This window comes from Thermobia domestica, chromosome 8 (genome assembly GCF_964235325.1).
Source record: "Thermobia domestica chromosome 8, izTheDome1.hap1.1, whole genome shotgun sequence".
NCBI classification, from domain to species: domain Eukaryota; kingdom Metazoa; phylum Arthropoda; class Insecta; order Zygentoma; family Lepismatidae; genus Thermobia; species Thermobia domestica.
Window position 1 is genome coordinate 26,653,751 of NC_137461.1, and position 18,669 is coordinate 26,672,419.

Consider the following 18,669-nt stretch of genomic DNA (forward strand, 5'->3'; position numbering starts at 1 on the left):
ACATCCGTAGGCGACAATTTTAATTGATTATAGCAGTAGTATGCTGTATTCAGAGGAAGACATTTCCCACTTATCCCTTGTATCTAATTGTTACTGAAAACCCAGCACAAACCTCAGGGTTATGTTGTATTTCCTGCCATCAGAACAACAACGTTTCATTATCAGATTAGGGAACAACTGAGAACTTGACTTTGGCGGCGTTTGAAGGACAAGAGATAAGATCAAGGAACAACATGCCAACATTTTTCAATACATGACAAAATTTCACTGAAGAACTCAATGGAAAATTCTTTTTTCAAATGCAGGTTATATCTGTAATTATTATTGGAAACTATTTTCTATGGTTATAAATTTGATTCCTATCGTATAAAATCAAGGTTAACTTAAAGTAAACAATTTTTTATATACGATTGAAATGGTATATATACGCATTTGGTACATATTGCAGAGAAACACTTATAACATCGGAACTACGACAACAAATCATAGATTGCCATATACGTTTGGGATTTTGAAGTTTCGGGAACTATTTTCTCGATTTAAAAACATGAAACTGCTCACATTCACATTGTGTGTCTCATGTGTCTTGCTATTTGTGGGTACGTAAAAGTTCATTTTCTAACTTCATAGTATAAAACACTAACTGAAACGTTAATTTTACATAATCCTGGAACATGACGTAAAAGTGTTGATATCTGTTTATCTTGTCCTTCTAGTGCACTGATGGGGAATTATATTGTAATTTTCCGTTTCTTTGAAAAGGGTGGTAATGATTTCAATTTAGTAATTATCTTCTCAAATCTATTTAAATACCCTCCTTACTTCGTGAAAATGAAACTTTATTATGCATAATTTTAACAGTTAGTGTTAGTAAAATTTAATTAAAGTAATATTAATATGTGTATTATGCATATTTATTTTGGAAAAGAGGGCACGGTGACTCACACCAATAAGAGCCTGTCATACTAAAAAGTAATACAAAATTTATCATTTTTATTTTGCTTGTTTTTCAAAAGTGAAATGAAATAATGACATAAAATTTACCATAATCATAGATAATGTCATTCTACAACAGAAAATATGAACCTAAAGAGTTTCCAGTGTTGCCAGAATAACATTTCCCCTCAAATCTAAGTTAAGGCACTACTAGACGAACGAACTCAACTGCATTTGATTATGTATCATGTTGAGTTGGAATCCTGTGAACTACTTCTTAAATAAGTAAATAAAAATGTTACTTAAAAAGTAGTTCACAGGATACTACAGTTGAGTTCGTTCCTATACTCGCTGCCTTAACATAGATTTTTGGGAGAAATGTTGTTATGGCAACACTGTATTTTTTATGGATGGCAACACTGTAATTTTTATGCATGGCAACACTGAAAACTCTTGAGGTTCATATTTTCTGTTGTAGAATAACATTATCTATAATTGTAGTAAGTAAGATTTCATTATCATGTTTCACTTATGAAAAACAAACAAACCAAAAATGGTATTATTTTTAGTATGTCAGGCTCTTAACTCTAATACATGAGACCCGTAGTTCGACCCCCGGACAAGTATGTTTGTCGTGGACAACATCATGCCCGTGGATTTTCTGAAGGTACTCCCGTCTCCTCTTACATTCTCATTCCACCAAGCCTTCCACCATCATTCACTTGGCTGAATCATCCATCTTCCTTAAAACCTGAAGGACATAATCGTAGATCGTTAATCTGAAAGATCTAATTTCATTTCAATGTCATTTTGAAAAACCAAGTGCCATTTAGCTGCACGTAAAAAGAAAAAATAGACAAAATCACATACTTAAAATCAAGTTCGTTTCAAAAAAAAAAACAGTATGGTTAACGTAGGTGCCTTTATCCTGGAGACCCAGGTTCAATTCCTGGGAGAGCTCATGTGGCGCGGGTGTAGATGCACGTCTCATATAGTCTCGGGGCTAAACTCATATAGACTCTAAAGTAACCGAAAGGTATCCCCCTTAAAAACAGGAATATAATTCTCTATAACTAGACCTATAAACAATTCGCGAAACAATAAAGATAACATAAGTAACTAGCACTGTCTAGTAATTAACGGTAGTAAGACGATTTCGTAAATAATTAGTAAGTTCTATATCAACAAGAATGTTAGGAATGATCCAAGAAATGGATCGAAAGATTTTGATCTTGAACAAGAATTTTAGGAGGGTCTAAAAATGCATCAAAAATTGCAATCTTGGCCAACAATTATTTTTTTGGATCAGGGGCACAAAATTTTTGAACGACCCCTAAATCAAGTGTTCCTGTTTTCTATGGAATAAGCACATCATACTGAGTTAAGTGTTAATTTGGGTTTGGCTACACTATAGGTAGTTCTCCAGATATAAGGCTTACAAGAAAATTTTTGGTTGAAATGTATATTGGACATTTTGATCCAAAATATTCAATAATACTGCGCTTATGTTTGGTGTTATAGGAACCTACTTCAGGAAATAAAAACTTACTATCTCCTGGCTTGTATAGTTAGAGGAATCGTCCAAAATAACACCACTCATGGAGCGTCTCTCCTCTCCTGATTTCGATTATAAATCTCACAATTAATTTCTGAGTTGTCTTATTTACGAAAAATTCTTGATATACGCATTCACTTTGTCAGTCCGGCAGGGAGATAAAAAAAAAGTCAAAACTATTAGATGGGTTACCATCAAATTTGTGCATCATGAAGTTTGTTGATGGGATTTATCTACCTATCAAAGTGCTAGATATTAACGATATTTCTATAAAGCAGCCATATCACTACAGATCACTATATAAATCAACGTTGATCATTATAGACTAAAAACGACTAAAGAGGGAAGCAGTTCTTTGCAATCAATTAAACGCTGCAAGATTATATTCCGTCTCCCCTCAAATATCTCCACTACAACAGGAAGTGGTAAAATCCTACTACCTCTCCCTGTTTCAACATTAATTGCTAAAATATCACGCCATACAAATCAAACTTCATCATATTGTGATCCGTGATACTGTTACTTGCTTTTAATAAAATGACTACGTCAAATCAGCAACATCATAGGTATTCTGTCATTATTGGCAGGCAACTTGCCGCAACTGAGAAGCTTGCATGGTTCACGTTCTTCCGATAACCTCTTCTAGTGCAGTAAAAATAAGGTTTGAGGTATACATTTAGCATAACAAGATGGAACCTTCTGGAATTATGTTCGTGATCTCTTCCTCATTAACCTCCAGAAAAAACAAAAAAATCCAGTTGCGGATTTTCCGCCATTCTGAATAAATAGTCTGCCATCTTGGATTTCTCGCATGCACTTAGTTTATGCCACATAACTTCTAAACCAATTAACGTAGTACGATCGTTCTTTCTTTATTATACTTTTAATATTATAGGCAATGAAAAAATTATTATCACGTTTCTCCGAGTAACCGTTTTTGCATAATTTTAGAATAAATTGAAACATTGTGATCTGTATTAGGGGACATATTACTTTCATTGCCTCCTACATCTTTAACAGGATAGAAATATGAAAAAAGTGCTCGAATAAAAGTTGTTGGAAATTTTATAAGCTTCAAAATGACGTATATATTGTCACTATATACAATGTCAGAGATGCGCAATGAAGCTTCAAACGTCATGAATCATTTAACATAAAGAAAACGATATTTAGTGATTTGAGACGGCTTTTCATTGCAATTTCCGGTAAGTACCAACAGGTTTGGAAGTACGGCTACTTTAATAAATAGTTCGTAAACAGTGGCATCGGCAGGGTGCCCAAGAACCCTGAAAGTAGACTTTCGCTCTACATTTCTGTATGAAGACGTATGTGTCCATTGAAATTAGTGTTTCAGAAACGTTTTAAAAAGAAGATAAAATCTATTGAAATATGTTTTACTGATGTTATCCTGCAAAATATCCAGTTGCGGTTTTTAAGCCTTTTTGAATAAATAACCCTAATCCAGGCAATTACGACAAAAAATTATCAAACTTAAAGATTTTTTGAAAGAAAAAATTAAACCTGTTAAAATATGTTCTATGTATTGATGTTATACTAAAACAGTCCCAAAACTATAGTTGCTGGTTTTCCGCATTTTGAATAAGTAGTACGCCATCTTGAAATTTTCCTCAGCACGTAGTTTCTGGCTTATGATTCCTAAGCTTATGAACGTAAAAGTATCATTCTGCCTTTATTATATTTCTAATATTATAGGTTATATAATAAGTGATCCTTTCTCCACGTTGGCGTTACCAAAAGTTCAATGTACAATCCGCGGCAAAAAACCTGCAACATGAGCATATAAGTTTATTGTGAAATGATGAAGTCTTTTGCTCCAAAATGAGTGTGCACGGGAGGAGGCCGAGGTTTATCCTAGCGTGATTCGTTCCACTTAGACGTTATGTTCATTCCCTGTGCTGTTAGGCGTAGTTTCACAATAAACTTATATCCTCATGTTGCAGGTTTTTTGCCACGGATTGTACCTTAAGTTTTATCTATTAGTGCTTGAAAATGTAAATTTAGGAAAAAATAAAAATGGTGATTTAAACAAGAGATTAATTATTAAAATTGAAGGAAAATGTACTTAACGAAATTATTTGAAATGAATTTTGTATCTGATTTACAGTTAATATCTTCAAATCCTGTTTCATTATTTTCACTATTTCACTGTACGTACAAGCTTTTATAATGGTGCTTAGATTTTTCTGCCATCTACTAAACTCCTAAACTTGAAAGTATTCTAGTTATTAAAAGGAAGACAATATACACTGATCACAATTTGAATTATAGACACCTACCTAATAGTGCGTGTAACACCAACTTTCACTTTGATAATGGAGTTACCCGCCGCGGCATGAACTCCAAGAGGCGCCTGAAGTGTTGTTGTGGAATCTCAATCATATCTGCTGCAAAGTGTCCCACAGAGCTTGCAGGTTAGTTGGAAGAGTGTTCATAGTCGAAGGCGTCGTTCAATGGCGTCCCAGATGTATTAGATCGGATTGAGGCCCGATGATCGTGTTGCCAGGGAAGTGTTGCCAGATCAGAGGAGTGCTAATTAAACCAGCTTGCTGCCATTCTAGAGCGGTGGGCCGGCGCATTGTCCTGTTGCAAGATGAGGTCACCACCTGGATGTAGCACCTGAGGAAATGGCATGACATGGTCGTCAGAATATCGCTGCAGCGTTTACCTTTGAGGAACTGCGTTACACTGTTAGGGGACCCATTTCAGTTCACGTGAACATGCCCCAGTCGAATATACCACCACTACTGGTTTGCACAGTTTCCTGCTGTCACGATTTATCCATTTCTTCTTGCGATTGGCGACGCACCCTTATCGATTCATCGGCATGTACTAATGTGAAACTGTCCAGGCAATCTTTTCCCACATTTCCACGGTCCAGAGGCAGTGTTCCTTTCCCCATGCTAGACTTGCTTCCTGTGTTCTGCTTTTAGAAGGGATACTCGCGTGGGTTGATGACTACTGTACCCCATGGCGAGCAGATGGTTGTTAATTGTGTGGCTGCTGACACGGAGGGTTGTCTTGCATTGAACCTCTCCGCTATTTGACGCACTTCTAACCCTGTCGTCGACACGCCCCTGACCGGGGCAGTTTGCCCGTGTGGGTGCAGCTTTACCGGAAGCCAGGTACTCACGATATCCGAGTTGCCTTTGAATATCCGAGTGCCGCAGCCACTTCCGAAATCGAGCCACCCAGGCGTCTGGCCCCTACGATTTGACCATGGTCAAGTGCACTCAGGTTCTTCGTCTTGACCATCACACACTGCATTGACACGGATGCCAAGGGAGAAAGTACAAGACAGCAGTACCCTCGCGATGCATTTCATTTACATGCACTGGTGGAGCCTCTGCAGGGCGGTTTCTTCAACTGTTCTGCTGTTCCTAATTCAGCTGCTGATCAGTTTATATGGCATCGTAAAAAGCCTTCCGATGCTAAATGAACTTAAACAAAGGTTCTAAATAAACCAGTGTACTTTGAGACTTACTTTTCTTGATGGCGTTTTGCAGTTGAATGTCCACAGTTTTCGCTAAGTTCCTTCTCAATGAAGTTAGTTTTGATGACAGCTTCATCATCACTTCCTCCATTTACATCTTCAATTAAAGTAGTGCTATTACCACATCCGTGTCCACTACACTGCAAAAATGATGTACAATTTAGCCCTCTTCTTTTGCACCTACAATTGTTTTCGCAGTTCGTCTTGCAGTTGCATGCTATAAACTTTAACAAATCTTCTGGAGCAGGTTGTTCAAACATCGTTTTAAAGCTTATGAAATTTACAACTACTTTTTTTCGAGCACTTTTTTCATATTTTTACTTTGTTAAGATGTATGAGGCAATTTAAATAATATCTCCCCTAATACAGATCATAATTTTTCAATTTATCCTAAAATGATGCAAAAACGGTTACTCGGAGAAAAGTGATAATTTTTTCATTGCCTATAATATTAGAAGTATAATAAAGAAAGAAAGATCGTTCTACGTTAATTGGTTTAAAAGTTATGTGGCATGAACTAAGTGCATGCGAGAAATCCAAGATGGCAGACTATTTATTCAAAGTGAATTTTTTGGGATTTTCTGGAGGCTAATGAGGAAGAGATCACGAACAGATTCCAGAAGGTCTCCTCTTTTTATTCTAAATATCTAGGTTTGGCCCGTTTTTGATGTAATTTGACTGGACTATTCGTTTTCTCGTTCGAGCTTTCTGTTTTGATTTCATCCATCAATTGTAGGCTCCTTTGCTCCTTATCTTTGTTTCCTGCTACCATGCCATAGAGTGTGTTCTTCAAGATGCAGTTCTTTATTAGCCAATGCTTCTACCATGGGCGCCCGCAGGATTTTTTCCAAGGGAGGCAGCACACATATATATATATATATATATATATATATATATATATATATATATATATATATATATATATATATATATATATATATAAGGTGTAAAGGGTGATAAACCACAAATCACGAAAATTTTAGTTCTATGAATGAACAAGGCGATAAGCTTTTTCTCCGTCTGTTCAAGGTGAAACATTTTTGAATTTCATATATAGATGGTAGGGAAAGGCACGATAATATGCTACTCTTTTGAGGTTTACGCACGTATAAGGTGACAACATGCAATGCAATATGGCGTTGTACTTCAAGCAGCATACTGTTCTATCGGAAGAAATTGCCGATATGATGGACATTTTAAGCGATATTAGGAGTGGCACTGATCCAGACGATCCTGAGGTGAAAACGGAATTATTAGAATCATCTCAAACGAATTCACTAAGTTTTATTGATTTTTTTTTATATAATATGGATTATCACATTATACATGCACGAACTCTGTTGCTCCTTGTACATGCAGAATATGTAGTATGTATCAGTTATTCACATATAAAAATATTAGATTTTTGTTATTCTGAATCGTATACAAACGTTAGTTATGAACATAGATGCGTACTGAAAATACACTATCACAATTGCAAATGTGCTTATAGTATTAATTTGAAGTGAAAACTTGTCAGATTTTGTATCTCAGGGTAGTATTATAATAGAGACTAGAATATGAAAAGTGTCTCTTTTCCGTTATTTCTAGATTAAGGATTGCTAACTAGGATCTGGTAAATCTAATTCTTCAGTCGGAAACTAAACCATTGCTTTGACATCAAACGTACAAAACAATGTAATCCGTACTATTCATAATACTATTTTTTTCGTTGGTCACACCAAGTAAATGCTGGAATGGACCTTCAAATAGATCAGGGCTGATTCTTTCGTCCTCTGTATCCCGGTTTGTACCACATGTGCTTACAGATGTTATATAAAAATTCGAATGAAACGTCTACAATTATACATTTCTTGTAGAAGGTGATATCTTAAAATGCATATGCACGTAAATGGTGATAACCATTAATAGTTAGTAACAAACTCTTTTAATTTCCCTTTCGTTTCGTTTATAATTCGAATGCTAAATTGACAAAAAATTAAAATAGGAACAAAAGATATACGTTCTTGATAAAACTGTAAACTGAGTACTTTCTGCCGCAGTTTTAGTACATGCAGCGTACTTAAACATTCCATTTCATTTTTCCAAAAATAAGGAAACTGTGGGTTATCGCCTTATACATCCGAGGTCTAGATATATTCCACTCCCTCTCACACAATCACCTTAAGAGACGTGTGCACATAATCTTTCATGTCAAACTGATAAAATATTTAAGCACATACTATAACTTCACGTCTGTAAATGACACGACAAAGAGCGAAGTTATCTTTTCAACTCAACTGGCGGATACTATAATTCAAAATACTTTGCCATTGTCTTCATGAGGCTGAATATAATCATTACTGAGAAAAATGTAGGACATCACACGGGGGAGGGGAGGTAGATCAAAATCTTGGGAATGGGCTCAACTAAATTTTGTTACTCCTAATCATTTATTTGAATGTTGATTTTAAAAGCAAACTTTTATTACCAGAGGAGCCCATAAATGCTAACCTATTTCGAAAATCCAGGAAGTGGCAATTGCCCCCCCCCCCTCTGCGGGCGCCCGTGGCTTCTACCGGTTTCTCCTCTTCTTCTCAATAATATGTAAAAGTGTGTTTTTCTTCCCTTTATTTCTAACACATTCATGTTCGTTTTCTGTTCGACCAAATAATTCTCTCCATTATCCAGTCGTTTCCAGTCGTTTCTCATCATTTTTGCGTAATTTTCATGTTTCTGAACCATGCAGTACAATATTCCATACCATGCAGTTTATGAGTCTTTTTCTCAACTCTTTATTCAATATCCCACAAAACAGATTTTTCTTCCCCCTAAAGGTTTCTTTTGCCTTACCTATTCTTGCTTTTGTTTCACGTTTATACTTCATAATAGCACTAATAATTTCATAATACTTCATAATACCATTCATACAGGTAATATCATAATACCGCTAATAATACACACAGGTTTCGAAAAGTACTCACTATTTTATTTTCGACCCCTCATATTTGACAGTGAACACTTCGCTAAAAACACAATGACTTTTGTCTTTCCAACATTTATTTCCATCCCAAACCCTTGACAACTCTTCCTCTAGTTTTCTAATATATTATTGCTTTTCTTTTCAGATTCAACCATAAATGCTATATTATCTCCAAACCTTATATATGCATTCTACCTCCTACCGAAATGCAATCTTGATTTTGTAGGCTTTTCTTCACTATCTCTCCTAGATATGTATTAAATAATATTTGCAAGAAACAGCATCGTTGTCGAACTCTCCCAATTGCACCCATCTCTCCCTATTCTAACACTTACTTGTTAGTTCATATATAAGTTTCTTTTCATTCTTTCATCTTTCCACTCCAGTCTAACCTCCTTTAGGACTAAGAACAATAATTCTCAATTCACACGGTCGAAAGCCTTTTATAGATTAATAAGTACAGCATACATCTCTTCCTTTTTTTCTATAGAACTTTCACCCATCACCCTTAGTAATCCAATTGCATCCCTTGTGCTCTTACCTCTTCTCAACCCGAACTTTTACTTCTCAATTTTTTCATTGGTTCTTCCATACAACCTTCTGTTCAGTATTCGAAGCAAAACTTTTTCTGGATGCAATATGAGACTAATAGTTCTATAAACCTTACACATCTCTGGGTTCGATTTTTCCACCATTGGTATCGTGATCATCTTCAGGGTGTCTTTTGGCCAATTTCCTGTTTCATATATTTCATTGCAGAGTCAGAACAATTCTTTCTTGCCCTTGTCTACCACATTCTTAATGATTTCAATTGGTATATTATCTCTCCCGATTGGCTTTCTATTCTTAATCTCGAAAATAGCTTTTACAAATTCACCCCGAAGAATACTAAACCCTCTTTCATCCTCGCCCACTTCATTTCCTACTTCATCAGCATGGGGACATGGTCTATTTCTACTTTCATATAAGTCCTTAACAAATTCTTTTCCTCTAACTAAGACCTCACTTCTATCGCTGACTACCTTCCCTTATTTTCTACTGCGATCGTAATACCCCCTTGTTTCCTCCAAAGTTCCATAGTGTTCACCTCCTTCTACATTTCCTCATATTTACCAACTCTTTCTAGTTCTGCTATGTCCTCGTATTTTGATTTATAAAACCCCTCCCTTGGTTTGTGTGTTTCCCTTCGTAATTCGTTGTTTAACTTTCTCTATATCTTTCTCTCCTCTTCTCGATCATTCTATATATATCCATGTATTCCTTTTACTCATTTTATGCAACATCTGTCCTGTAACCCATGGTTACTTAGGAGTTGTGTGTTCGCGGTAACCTAATACTTCTTCTGCAGTCTGCTGTATGCAAAGTTTAACATGTGTCAACCGTCAGAAACTACCTGCATCTATCCTTTGCTCGTTTGAGTATTTTTCTTGGAATTTCTCAACGAAAATATTTCTTATTTTCCGTTTTTCAACTTTTCAGTATTCAACGTTTTATCGTCTATTTTCCTTTTGACTACATTTTTCAGTTCAATATCCACTTCGACAAACTCAAGGTTATAATCAGAGAAAGTGTCGGCCCTGGGAAGAGTCTTTGCGTTCTTCAAGCTCTTCTAATACCTGACTGAATCAAAATATTCTTATTGATATTTTGATTATATTGAGGATTGAAGATTTCCTGGTATATCCTCTTCACTTGTGCTGATTGAACTATGTGTTCCTAATTACTAGTGAATTCTGTCTACAGAAATTCTCCCCTTTCTTTTTTTTCGCCTCAGTTGTATGCGAAGATGTCGGTGCGTATGTCTGTATCATCACTAAATTCTGCGGTTTTCGTTTTAAGTATTAACTTCATAATTCTGTCATCCATAAATTCTACTTTCACTACCTTCTCTTTTAAGTGCTTACCAAGAATTATTCCTACACCATTATGACCGTCATTTTTCTTACCCGAGTAAAATATACTATATCCTTCGCTGTTCAACACCCCACTACCTACACATCTAACTTCAAAAACTCCTAGTGAACCTATATTATTTTGGTCCAGTTCTTCTTTAAGATTTTCGAATATATCTCTCTGTAACATCGTACATATGTTCCATGTCCCTATCTCTAACCCTTTGCTCCTGCCAATCTTCCTTTCTCTATCATTTTTTCCCACAATGTTACTTTCTCATGCAATAGTAGTTTCCAAGTCATCTCCCTCCCTGAGATCCGAATGGGGCAATATTTTACCTCCGGAACTATATTTTGACCTGCGAAATAACATTGTGCATATATTCTCTTTTTGCTGGGAGCAATCTAGCGAAAAATAAAGTGGTGGTTTTCCGTTGCCTTCCACCCCGCAGTATCCCAGCCATTAAAGTCACCCTGACCACGCCTGGGACTAATGTCCAAGTTACCCTACCAATCACTATGATTTCCGCCGACTTGGCTATTGGATAATTGTTACCTTCTACCAGAACTCTCTTCATCTGGTTACTCCATTTAGACCAATTTGGTAGGAGTAAACCTTTTCGTAATCAAATACCACCGACATAGCTCTAAATTTCACTGTAGCACGCAACCTCCCCAGGGAAAAATCTTTAAGTGAATCCGTATAATCTATTATAAACAACTGGGGCACAATTTTAAAATTTTTGTGATACTGAGCCCTATTAAATTGAAGTTTCTCAAATTCTGTACTCATTCTCACAAGGAAGTTAGCGCAAGTTGCAATCACAATTGCAGTTGAGTTGTGGTTTGTGTGAATATGTTTGGGGTGCTGATTACAAACATGTATAAACTAATTGCCATCGCCTATTATGCTGTAAGCTACGAAGTGCGATATTCCGCTCACAGTAGACGATATCGAACATTATATCGTGACGTTAGTAACTGCATGCATCGTATACAGTGTTATTTCAACTAATGTTGAAATGTGTATGCTATGGTGGACACACGCCGTGCAGTACCTAAGATCACCTGACGAAGCGTGTGAGGCAACATCTAGGGGAACCAGACAAACATGAGTGCTTAAGAGCAAGGAACCCATTATAATAGTGACCTCCGTCTGAGTTATATCAACGTCGGCAGTTAATCCGTCTGTGTGTGGTGTTACAGATTTAGTATCGCGTCACGTTACTCTCACTGTTATCGCAATCGTATGATAATGACTCCTGCAAATATAATGAACATTATTGTTAGCCATTAGTAACACAAAAGATCCATAGAAATTACAGTAAAGGAGAGAAATGTAGCTGCATTTATAATCAATGTGATACAGGAAACGGTGGAAACAAATGGTAATAACATACATAACAAAAATACAATAGACTACATTGAAGAATATGAATGCGCAGTAGAAGATTTGTGTGATTGTGAAGAACTTATAGATAATCCAGAACCTGATAGTGACAAAGAGTTGTTAGAAAGTAATGGAACTCAGTCATCTGCTTATGCATCTAGCCCACCAAAGAGGAAGAAATGGGCTGACATATCTTTTAAAATGGATGCTAGATGCTAACGTTCATAACATCGATATTCGTGCGTAGTGTTTGCAAAAAGTCCGAGAATTAGGACTGACTCGATTCACTGGATCTATCCATGAGTGCGTGGCAAGGTTTAAACAGAGACACCATCTTGGCTCACCGGCAATAACAGAATGTGTAACCACTAAAGCCAGGAATACAGATGGTGACGTACATGAAAGATGTAAAGCGTTTCACAACGAGGTAATGTTCTTAATGAACACCATGGAACGTATACAGCTTTATAATGAGCGTAGAAGAAGTATGAGTGGTGATACCTGCATAGAAGTTACAAGTAAGTGTCCTACCCTTAGTGAAGTGTATCAATTATTATTATCAATTAGGGGGGAGATTAATAATTTGAAAAAATCAAACAAGCAAACAGAAGACGATTTAGGAAGATCTTTGAATCTAGCACACGAGAAACTTGATGAGAACTCGAAGCTACTAAAAAAGTCAGGGTGAAACACTGAAAAAATGTTCCGAACTCACTGATGATGTAAAAAATGAAAACTTAAGGTTACAGAAGGAAATTGATAAGCTAAATTTAAAAATAGATTATCTAGATCAATATGGTAGAAGGAATACCGTAGAATTGTATGGTATCCCAGAATTACCTAATGAAAATGTTGTTTCTGTTGTGAAGAATGTAAGTCGTGCTTTGGATATATCAATTAATGATGACATGATAGACGTATGTCATAGGTTAAAGAAGTCTCCTAATCAGATTAATCCTGGCATAATTGTTAAATTTGTAAGAAGGTTTAATAAAGACAGGTTTCTTTAGAGAAGAAAGGTAAAACGAAATTTAAACTGTGGAAACCTAGGATACACTAATGGGGGACCTATTTATATAAATCAGAATTTATCTTCAAATAGAAGGGTTATATTTAGCGAAGCTAAGAAAATAAAAAGAGACAAAAATTTCGCTTTTCTGTGGGTAGATTGGTCGGGAAATATTAAGCTTAAGAAGAATGCTGAAGATACAATTGTATATTCACTTAGAACACTGGAAGATGTTAGGAAGCTAAACTAAGCAATATGAGTATTAAAGATAAATGTTTTACATGTTACTATCAAAATACAAAATTAAGTGAATTGTACACAAGTGTTCTAGCTGCTAATTTTGATATCATAGTTATTACTGAGACTTGGTTAAAGCAAAGTGTGTATGAAAATGAAATTTTAGATGATAGATATAGTATATTTAGACAAGACAGAAATAGTAAAAAAGGAGGTGGTGTTTTTATAGCAGTATTAAACCACTTTCATACATAAAGAATCGACATCAACATAGAAAATATTGAAGCAGTTTGCCTTAAAATTATAGTAGAAAATCACTCGTATCTAGTAATTGCTGTTTATTTTCCGCCCAATTCTAGAGCGGAAACGTATTATAATTTCTTATCAAGGGTGGAAGAAATCACTAAATCACATCATTTTGGCGACTTTAACTTATCTTTGGTAACAGACTCAAATTTTGATTTATTACAAGGTGGAACGATATATTCTTCTCTAGCTAATTTTATGTCATTGAACAACGTTAAGTTTATAAATAACATAAAGAATCGATTTGGCAAAACATTAGATTTAGTAATAACAAACCTTAGTGAAAATATGAATGTATATAGAATATCAGAACCTTTTGTAGCTGAAGATTTATATCACCCAGTTTTGTTAATTCAAGACTCGATAATTGTTATACCATCTCATGCTAGATGCAACTCGATTACAGTTTATAACTATTCTAAAGCAGATTTTTTGAGTTTATATCATGATTTACGGGAAGTTAGTTGGGATGAAATATATAATTCGAAAGATCCGAATGAAGCATTGGATCACTTTTATAGGGTCTTTAACAACATTATTGAGAAAAATGTCATTTAAAAAAATGATATAGGAACAGATCATTTCCCAATTTTTTTTTTTCCACAGACATAATTAAAACTTTGAAACAAAAGGAATATTCTAGAAAAATAAAACAAAATTCTGAGTATAATGAAACTATGTTTATTGAATTGCTTAAGAAGTTGAAGAAGATGATAAAAATGGAATATAATCTGTATTTACACAATCTTGAAAATAATCTTGATAACAACCCTAGTTATTTTTGGAATTACATTAAAAGTAAAAAAAATTAACAATCGAAACATCAACGCTATGAAATATCATGGTTTACTTTTACTGTCTACACGGGAAATAGCAGATAGTTTTGCACAATACTTTAAAACTGTGTATGCTGCAGAACCTCCATCATACGAAATTCCTAGCACACATCACTTGACAGTGCGTAATTGTTTAAATATTGATATCATACATGAAGACGAATGCAAGGAATCAATAAAGAAATTAAAATCAAGTAAATCCAGTGGACCTGACCAAATACCTCAGTATATATATAAAGGATGCCGTGATCTAATAGTGAAGCCTCTGTGTTATATATATAATATCATTCTGAAAACTCAAATATTTCCTGATAAGTGGAAACTTAGTAAAGATTGTCCCATTCACAAATCGGGTAATCCTGATGTGATTGAGAACTATAGGCCAATATCATTAATTTCAGCACCCTCTAAAATATTTGAACAGATTTTGTGCAAAAGAATATATAATCATGTAAAATCATATATTTCTGAATTCCAGTATGGCTTTTGTCCTAAAAGATTTACAGTGACAAATTTAGTAACGTTTATTCAATTTATATCTAATGCAATTAACAATGGTAACTCAGTTGATGTAATTTATACAGATTTTGCTAAAGCGTTTGACAAACTTGATCACTCTATCTTGATCAAAAATTGGCTATGTATGGTTTCTCTAATAGTTTGTTGAAATTGGTCATATCCTATGTATCAAGTCGAAAACAGTACGTTTCCTATTATCAGACTAATTCAGTACAGTATGAAGTTCTATCAGGTGTCCCACAATTTTCCAACTTAGGACCATTATTTTTTATGTTATTTATAAATGATCTACCGCAAACAATTAAGTCATCTCATTGTTTGCTGTTTGCAGATGACCTTAAAATATATCAAGTAGTTAATAAAATAAATGACGCTTTGGATTTGCAGGCTGACTTAAATAATTGTTACAAGTGGAGCATAGAAAACAGATTGTTTTAAGAAAATGTCTTGTTATATCATTTTCTAGAAAGTTAGTAACATATAAATATGAGTATAAGATGAATGACGAAATACTACGAAGAGAGGATAAAGTGAAAAATTTAGGTGTGACAATTAGTTGCCGTCTTACATATGAAAATCATATTGAATCTGTTATTGATGCATATAGAACATTGGGATTTATAAACAGAAATACTATTGATTTCAGAAATATAAATGCAATTTGCAGTCTATACAATAGCTTTATAAGAACTAAATTAGAATATGGATGTATAATTTGAGCTCCCTGCTATCAATATTATATAAAAAGAATTGAACGGGTACAAAATAAATTTTTAAGATGTCTCTTTTATTAAAAAAACATAAAAGATCATCGTATCAAGAAAGAATATCGTATAAAACCCTTTTAAAGGAATTTCGTTATGATAGCTTGTGTGTGTATGATAGGAGGGAATTAACTGATCAAATGTTCTTGTACAAAATAGTTAATGGTTTGGTCGATAGTCAGGAACTATTACATTCATTAAATTTTAATATTAGGAAGCACAGTCTACGAGTTCGATTACCTTTTCACTGTTGTAAGTCTAATACACTCGTACATCAAAACTCGCCAATAGCAAGGATAACTAGAAAGCATAGCCTATTACTGAAAAAAATGTTGTGATGTCGACTTTGCAATGAATATTGAATATTATATTAGTATAATAAAAGAATACATTAATAAGTAAAACAGTACTTTTGTAGCTAATGAGGACCTATTGATTTGCAATGCGATTTGGACCATGTATATTTAGAAACTACAAAGCAAATATCAAATATATATGAAATTATATATAGGAATATCTACGGTTTGCACTTTGTTCATGTATTCATTTATTACACATTTATAACAAAACAATGTATTTACTCTTTTACTATGTAACGTATTGAATGTATGTACTATTTTCTTTCATTATTCTGTATATGTTTGTTACTTTGCTTTTCACTTTGTTTATTCTTTTCTTTTTGTAATGTCCGTCTTTATTAGTTTTACTGTGTAATTTTATAAGAAAAGTGCCTGCTATTGTAAAGAGAGCAATAGCTCTGTAATAGGTAATAACGATAAATAAATAAATAAATAAATAATACCGATCAAAGTGGTATACGGAAGGATCTTCACTCATCGCGAGCTTTGCATTTCAAGGGAGAGAAGTCAGTAAGAAGTTCGGTGGGGAGTGATCATACGACAACTCGTTCTTACACCATCCAACTCGTTACGTCGGGGGCAAGTGGATACGTGTTTCCAAAGATACTGGTAATTTTCCAAGAACTTAGAGATCACTTTGGAATGCGAGTAATGCAATACATGCTGAAACCACAACATGTGGTTCAAGTTACTTCGAAGATAGGAATAATCACGAAGAAAATCCTGACGCAATTCTTTCAAGATGTCTACTTTCCATATGCGGCGGAGGAGCCTCTTCTTCTGATTAATTTGCTCGGGTCATATCGTGACACAACTCATCTCGGTGCTATCCGACAACAAATCATTGTGTATACAGTCAATATCATCTCTCCAGGGTGCACACCTTACATTCAACCACTTGATGTACTATTCTTCCGACAATTCAAGGCGGTGCTGAAGTGGATTGAAGATCACATTCTCGACTATCAGTTCACACCATCGTTGAGAGATTCAATTTCGTTACTCATGTGTATTCTACATAGAGATGCAAGGGCTCGGAAAAACCGGCTTTTTTGGAAAAAAAAACTCGGTTTTTTCGGCTTTGCTTTTTTGCTTGGGAAATTTTGGGCTTTTGTTTTTTTCAAAACTCTGCTTTAAATTGATAATGCAGACTTTGTTTCGCTTCTCTATAACACAAAAAGTCATTTAATTAGTGGTTGATGCTGATAATAATATAAAACTTCGAAAATAAACTATGAATTTCGAAAAGATATTTCAAACAATTTTTCTTCAACAAATTTACATTATGAATTCCACAGGATTAACTAATGTTTGGTTTAAACCAGCCTTTTTTAATTTAGATGTTTTGCTTTATGTATTTATATTACATATTCACAGAAATAAGTTTGTTTCGTCTTGGTGTTATTACGCAACAGCGGGGTTATGCCGGAAGAACTCCCATAAGCTTAAAGAAGTGCGGTCAGTAAATTTCTTAAATTGAGAATCTCCCGCCCTAGCCATCGGGAAAATCCCGTCATTACTTGAAATTTAAGACAATAACGGTAAAATCCTATTATTGCTTTGCATGTAAAATTTAAAGGTCAACGTATCATAATCAGTACGCTAAAACTGAGGTATTAAATTACAAATTTAGTACGTAGATATCATTGAAAGTCCAATCCAAGCTAATGTTGGAAGCTACGTACGCAATCGATAAATTTTGCCAATTTCTATCAATATATTTAAGCAATCTTGGCTTCTTTATAAAACAACTGGCATTTAGACATGCAGAAATATACAATTTGGTTTCGTTTCGTGTGTTTAGGCTTAACATCGTTACGAAATACCGAGGTTATCAAGGAGAAGACTTTCGCTTAAACTGACATCCGAACCGCTACTTGGTTTACGCATGAAAGAAGGGTTGTGGTTCAACCGAGAATTGAACATGGGACACCTTGATTAAAAGGTGAAAGGTAAATGAAACTATTGCAGGTGGTTTGATATCTGGAAACGTCACCATGAAGTTCACAATTTTCATGTTTCATTCTTTTTATTTTTTTGGTTTAAACCAGTTATTTAAAAAAAAGTTGGTGTAAACCAGCCAACCCTAAAAGTAAACACTTCTTTTTACAAAAAAAGAAAGAAAACAAATAACTAGCAAACTAGTATGTAGGAAAGGGGGGCAAGAGTACGCAACTTTTAATTAAACTTATATATTTTGGTAAAAAATAGTTACAACGGAAAACTTTTACATGGAACACAAACCTTGAACTCTTCTTTACGAAATGTAAACTCAACTTTTATATACCTCTGCTCTTGGAGGAACTATAATTCGTAAAATGAAAACATTCAAATTTTTACTCTTGCCCCTATATGTGGGGGCAAGAGTACGAAATCAAAGGGGCAAGAGTACG

The 18,669-nt window shown here is 34.7% G+C and overlaps 1 long non-coding RNA gene across 1 annotated transcript in view; it reads left to right on the forward strand.

Annotated features, from left to right (window-relative positions):
* Positions 1-470: 470 nt before the first annotated feature.
* Positions 471-18,669, forward strand: part of LOC145691594 (uncharacterized) — a 51,643-nt gene continuing 33,444 nt past the window's right edge. Inside the window, exon 1 of the long non-coding RNA XR_014132422.1 lies at positions 471-599. This is a non-coding gene — a long non-coding RNA (uncharacterized LOC145691594). The remainder of the gene's footprint in view (positions 600-18,669) is intronic.